Source organism: Alexandromys fortis, unplaced genomic scaffold (genome assembly GCF_014885135.2).
Source record: "Alexandromys fortis isolate MF-2015 unplaced genomic scaffold, M_Fortis_MF-2015_v1.1 scaffold_86, whole genome shotgun sequence".
Lineage (NCBI taxonomy): Eukaryota > Metazoa > Chordata > Mammalia > Rodentia > Cricetidae > Alexandromys > Alexandromys fortis.
The window spans coordinates 7,211,285-7,217,016 of NW_026067965.1; the positions used below are offsets into that span (position 1 = coordinate 7,211,285).

Sequence of the window (5,732 nt, forward strand, 5' to 3'; positions counted from 1 at the left end):
CATAGATGAAGGCAACAACTCTCTCCCCACCCCTCCTCTAGACCCTTGGGAAGAGGTTCACAGCTCAGGTTCACCCTAGCACCCCTGTTGAGCCTCCATTTCCACATTTTGGAAATAGGCCCCCTGGTCTAGAGAACCCCATCACACTCTGCACAGGATAGCACAGGCTCCCAGCAAGCTTCCGATGTGGGGTTCATGGGGTGAAACTCGGGGGGTGGCCTTGTCACCTGCCTCAGGCTCCAGGTATCCACCCTTGAGGAGTGCCAGTGTGGGGGGCGGGCACGGACAGCAGTGTGTGCTGGCTGCTGGGAAATCCCAGCGAAGGGGCCCGGGCCTGGCGCTGAGAGCAACAGGGGTAGCGCAGGGCAGGGGAGGGGGAGGAGATGCTGGGAACCTGGAAGCCATAGTCTTTCCTAGACCTGCTAACAGGGTCCCTGGTACCGCCCTCGCTTCAAGACTGTGGTGTAGGCACTGTTCCTTCCTAGTCTAGACGGAGGAAGGATTGGTTAGACACCCAGTCCCTCAGGCAGCCCTTGTCTCTCCAGCTAGACAAGGAACAGGCTTCCCTAACACTTGGCACCCTGGCCCTCTCTAGCCAGCTGGGGAACCCTGTGTCCTCCTCGGGGGCATAGTTTGATTTTTATTTATGCTTTGGGGCTCAGGGGAAACTAAGCAGTCAGACAGGCTATCAGACACGCTCGGCAGTCTTCCACCTCCCCAGCTCGGCAAATGTGCCATAAAAACTCACAAAATCAGAGCAGCGTCAGCACCCAAGGAAGATCAGAAACTTCCTCACTTTTATTAAGTTAGAAAACTAATCAAAGCAACACCCGTGCTCAGACAAGCACCATGGCTGGGTCCTCTGTGCTGGGCAGAGTGATTAGTCCCGATGGCGTAGTCCACAGGCCAAGACCCTGCAAGTCTCCAGCATCGAGGGCCCTGTGTGGCGTGGAAAGCAAGAGGGACAGCGGATGCGAGCCAGTCTGAGCCTAAGTCACATCAGGAAGTGCACACTGGGTTCTTTCCTGAAGAGCCCAGACCAAAAGTCCCACACCCTAGTGGGCACTCACGGCACCCATGCCAGGCTGAGTTGTGAGGACCCTGAGCGCTGACCACACTGGTCTATATCGTGGCTCCCATCCTGATACAGCAATGGCCACCGGGAAGCCACCAGCTAGGCACCCCTGCCCACCCCTATGCTAGACACAGGAGTGCCCCCCCCCAAGACTGGACTAGCCAAACAAAGGAGGAGACTGAAGTCCACAGTGGCATCAGAAGGCCTCTGCAAACCTACTGCAGGGGATACTGGAAAGGAATCCTTGAGGAACACATTCGGGAAGTTTCTTCGGATCCTTCTAACTGAGCTCAAGGAACAAACAGGAAGGATGCAGGCTGCCAGCTGGTGCCGAGGAGGAGAAAAGAGCAGGTGTGACGGGAGCCTTGTCACTAGACCCCACACTGACAGAAATTCAATCTCTGTGCAGGGGCCGTGGGGTCCCTCTGCCCACACTGGGCTCATGACTGCCCTATCTCAGGGGCAGGGAGGTCTCTGGAAAAGGAGCCCAGTACTATGGGCGGGTATGATACACTGCTCTTCTGTGGTTCTAAGGAGGACAGACAACAGGTCTCACCAGCTCCCTGGGGCCTAGAGTCCAGCTAGGGGACCCTCAGCAGTGTCTGACGGGTCACCAGCATCTATCTGTCCTACCTCCATGGCAGCTTCCTGGAACTCACCCCTTAGGGGGATGGGCTAGTGCTTGGCAGTCAGCACACAGAATCAGGAGTCTGGTGCCATCTGCTGGTGATACCTCTGTGGGAACTTCCAAGGCTGGGCTGCCCTGTGGGTTTCAGTCCCTTATAAAAGGTCCTCAGTTGCCCTCTGCTCCCTGATGTCCAGGACACTGTGGAGCAACACTGCCACCCCCCACAGGAAGCCCTGCAGTCAAAGGCTGTGCTGCTGGAGTCAAGGGACCCCTGCTGTCCCCCTGCCAGCCCTTGCCAGGCCTGGCTGGCAGAGGTGACTTCAAGACCTTGAGTGAATGTCATTCCTCAGCTCTAGAGTTCCCAGCCCTAGAGTTCCTGGTGACGGCCCGTGCCTCTGGACGCTTCTCTCCACACAAGCCACTGGCAGCGCAGGGGGCCGAGCACGGGGGTCGCCAGAGATCTTCGCTCTGCTGCCTAAAGCTCAGAGCCTGGACTGCTGCTGCCTGGAGTTGGTGCTGTCGGCTTCCGGCCCAGGCGGGAAGACATCCGCAGCCTGTGGATGAAACACAGGGAGAAGATGAACGGACACACTGCTCTGTCTTAGCCTGGCCAGACTCAAGAGGCCCCCAGGCTGGGACTCAGGCCCTGACACCCTAGTCCCCTCGAGCAGGATAAGGTTCTGTGGTGTGTCCAGGGCAGCCCTCCACAGTTGAGGAACCAGAGCCACCTCTGCTACCCAGCAGGAGCCGCAACACTTTCGTCACTCTGCTCCCTCCCTCACACAGACCCAGGAGCAGACGCAATATGGTCCCTAGGCATCACCTTCCCTGGAGAAACTGCGGAGTTATACAAACAATTGCGTGGTGCACTGGGAAGTGTTAGAGCGAAAAAGGGACTTCCAACACTGAGTTAACATCAGGACCTTTACTTTATTCTGGTGTGGAGTCTAGGGAGGAGAGCTGGCTGGAGAGGGGGATCAGAAGGAACACGGTCCTGAGAGAAAATGTGGTCCTTTAAGAATGTAAACAGAAGTGAGCCAGTGAGTCAGGCGCAGGAGGCAGGCAGTCTGTGATGAAGGGCAGGGGACTGGCTGTGGACAAGAGGCAGGCTCTGTTGTGACCTAAACAAAAATTCATTACAGCTTCTAGTTGCCCGGTCACGAGACGGGCTGTGGGGACGCCGTGGTGAACGAGGAGGGACTGTCCTTATGGCCAGGAAGCTCATATCCCCTGCTGCACATCCTCAGGCACTTGGAGCATCAGTGGTTGCCCTGGAAATGAGGATGCTGAGAAGGATCCAGGAACCAGACCCCTTGCTGCAGGCTTCATAGAGAATGTTCCTGAAGCAAGAAGGAAACACTGATTTATTATTGGTGTGATCACTGCTACAGCGGCAAAACCCTAGGCCAGTCCTAAATAGGATGTGACTGGGCATCTCAGTCTTGGAAAGGCTGGTGACCGGACTATAGCTCCTGAGCTGATCACGTTGGGACCCACTGCGAGGCACAGCAGGGCTGGGGCATGAGGGTGGGGCACCTAAGGCAGCGACAGAGAAGAGGGAAGCCATGGGTCCCATTCCCAGGCATCCCAGAAGCTCATGTGGTTCCAGCGGAGGCCAGGGCCAGATGTACCAGAGCTACAAGGTGGCGTAAGAATAGACTGTGAAGGGGGGATAGACTGTGAGGGAGAACAGACTGCCCCATCTCTGAATGGCTGGAGGAACTCGTGAACTCACAGGCGCTGTGCTGAGCTGTGTCCTCACTCAGGCACTGCAGGAAGCAAATCTAGTCAGTAAGCTTGGCAGTTTAGGCTTAGGACTGTGTAGCCCGCACACTGGTGTGAGCTGTGCGGGTGTGAGACCCCAAGACAAGGAACTTTTCTTTAGTTCCGTATGTTTACAAAATCATGTGCCGGCGCGGAGGCTCTGTGGACCGTCTCCACACGCGCACTGTGTGCCTGGCATCGCTATGGTTCCTACAGGCGGGCTGGTGCTGAGTGGCGGGAATCCTGCCATCTCCTGACACTCGCAGGGCGGGGAGGCTGCTGCTCTTCCTGTAGGGTCCTGAGGCCCCGGACAGTCTGAAGACGCTCTAAGATGATCAGTCTGAACACCCCAGTGGCGCAGACCCACTTTCTCCTGCCTCAATATTACCACAAAGCAAGGACTAAGCAAGGACCGAGGCTTCCGACCAGCTTTGGAAGTCAGGCCTAGCTGGCAGGAGAGTGCCACAGAGAGAGGCAACGTGAACGCCAGCCCCCCCCCCCCTCCCGGCACCCTATTTGCTGAAATGTGTCCTCCAAAACCAGGGTGAGGATGGGACTGGAGAGATGCCTCAGAGGTGAAGAGCACTGGCTGCTCTTCCAGAGGTCCTGAGTTCAATTCCCAGCACCCACATGGTGGCTCACAACCATCTGTAATGAGGTCTGGTGCTCTCCTCTGGTGAGTTAGGTATGCATGCAGACAGAACACTATATATAAGAAATTACTAAATCTTTAAATTAAAAAAAAAAATCCAGGGTGAGGGTCCCTAACTATGAGCAAAGGATGGTGAAAGCCACCCTCTATGGTTCCTGTGATGGCTGCAGACGCGTGGTTGTCCTCTGGCTCACCCCAAGGTCTTAGTCTCTGCCCCTAAATCTGTCCATTTCTTCTCTGTAGCCCGGTTCTCTCATCTGTGAAATACAACCAATAGTCCGTGGACTTGAAGTCAGTGTTTCACCCTGTGCTAACCCCATCCTGCAGATGACTAGTGTACTGTCTACCTGTGCTAACAATGCTACTGTTTTTCATTCTCAGGTCTCACGCAGGCACAAGTGACGGCTGCATAGAGGACACTCCAAAGTACTCTCCTGCTAGCCAGACCTATCCACAGAAGCTGGAGGAAGCCTGTGCCCCACTCTGGGTTTTGTTTGTAGTAGTATTATTACTACTGTCTGCAGCAGTGATGGGCTGGAGGAGGACCATGGGAGGCTGGGCCGTACTCACTTAAGTGGCTTTGAGAAAGAGGCAAAGGAAGACGTCCTGAGTGGGGTTCCTATCAAGACTTGAAGTGGGCGCCTGGGATGGAGAAAGCAGGCAGGGGAGCAACAGGGAGCCACAGGGGTACAGAGCAGAGGTTTCAGGGGACTGCTGCTGTGACCCCTGGAACTACCTTGGAGCCTATAAGGATGGCAGAGAAGATCTACAGAAACTAGGCACAAGTGGAGTTTGCAGGGGTCAGGGATGGTGACCCTTGCCAGGACTTTCCTACTGGCTACCTGGCAGACGAGAATGGGCAGCAGAACAGGACACAGCCCAGGCTTGGCATCCCAGGGCAGCGCATTGGTTAGTCCCCTCCCCTGCAGGTGACTCCACCCCACAGGTGATGCTGCACTCCCAAGTCACCAGTGGCAGGAATAGGCAATTAGTACTGGAATGCCAATATCCCTTTGAAGCTTGCTCCCCTGGGGACCCAGATGCTTGCCAGAGTCACACTCCTCCCCCAGAGTAAGGGAGCAGATAAAAAACAAAGCAAGCCCAAAAGTCTTAAAGAGAACCTAGTCTGTTCCAACTGCTCTCAGGAGCCAGCTGCTCCATGCTTACAGATGGGGGGGGGGGTGTGCCTTTAAGAGCCTTGGAGGCACAGCAGGACCTGACTTAGCAAGAACTCAGTCCACAAAGCAAGCCCAGCTCAGGAGCAATTTCCCTGTGCCATAGTACCCACAGGTTCACTGATGTTCAGGTCACTTCCTGACTGGGTCCCTTAATAATGCCACAGGAACACAAGACAAGAGGCCAGCTGAGTGAAAGACGGGAGGTTCCTCTTCCAAGGCCTCCTTTTCTTGCTTTCAACAGACCAGCAGCCCCACACCATCTCAGCCCATGGGAGTTCACCTCCCCCTATGAACTGAAGCAATGGCTACTAACAAGCTAGAACCTGGCTCCGCCTCCAACAAGCCAGCCGTGGCAGCCCCTCCCAAGGACACCCTAGCAGGCTGGCCCAGCACCCTCCTCCTGCCTGCAATTGGCAGCACAAGGGCAGACAGCCC

At 55.8% G+C, this 5,732-nt stretch overlaps 1 protein-coding gene across 6 annotated transcripts in view; it reads right to left on the bottom strand.

Moving 5' to 3' along the window:
* Nucleotides 1–762: 762 nt before the first annotated feature.
* The window catches only part of Klhl25 (kelch like family member 25), a 27,446-nt gene continuing 22,476 nt past the window's right edge, over nucleotides 763–5,732 (bottom strand). For 5 of the 6 annotated variants that reach the window (XM_050154034.1, XM_050154038.1, XM_050154037.1 and 2 more), the window contains exon 3: nucleotides 763–2,257. The gene's annotated coding sequence lies outside the window, so the exon portion shown is untranslated. The other variant, XM_050154033.1, reaches the window with a different exon arrangement.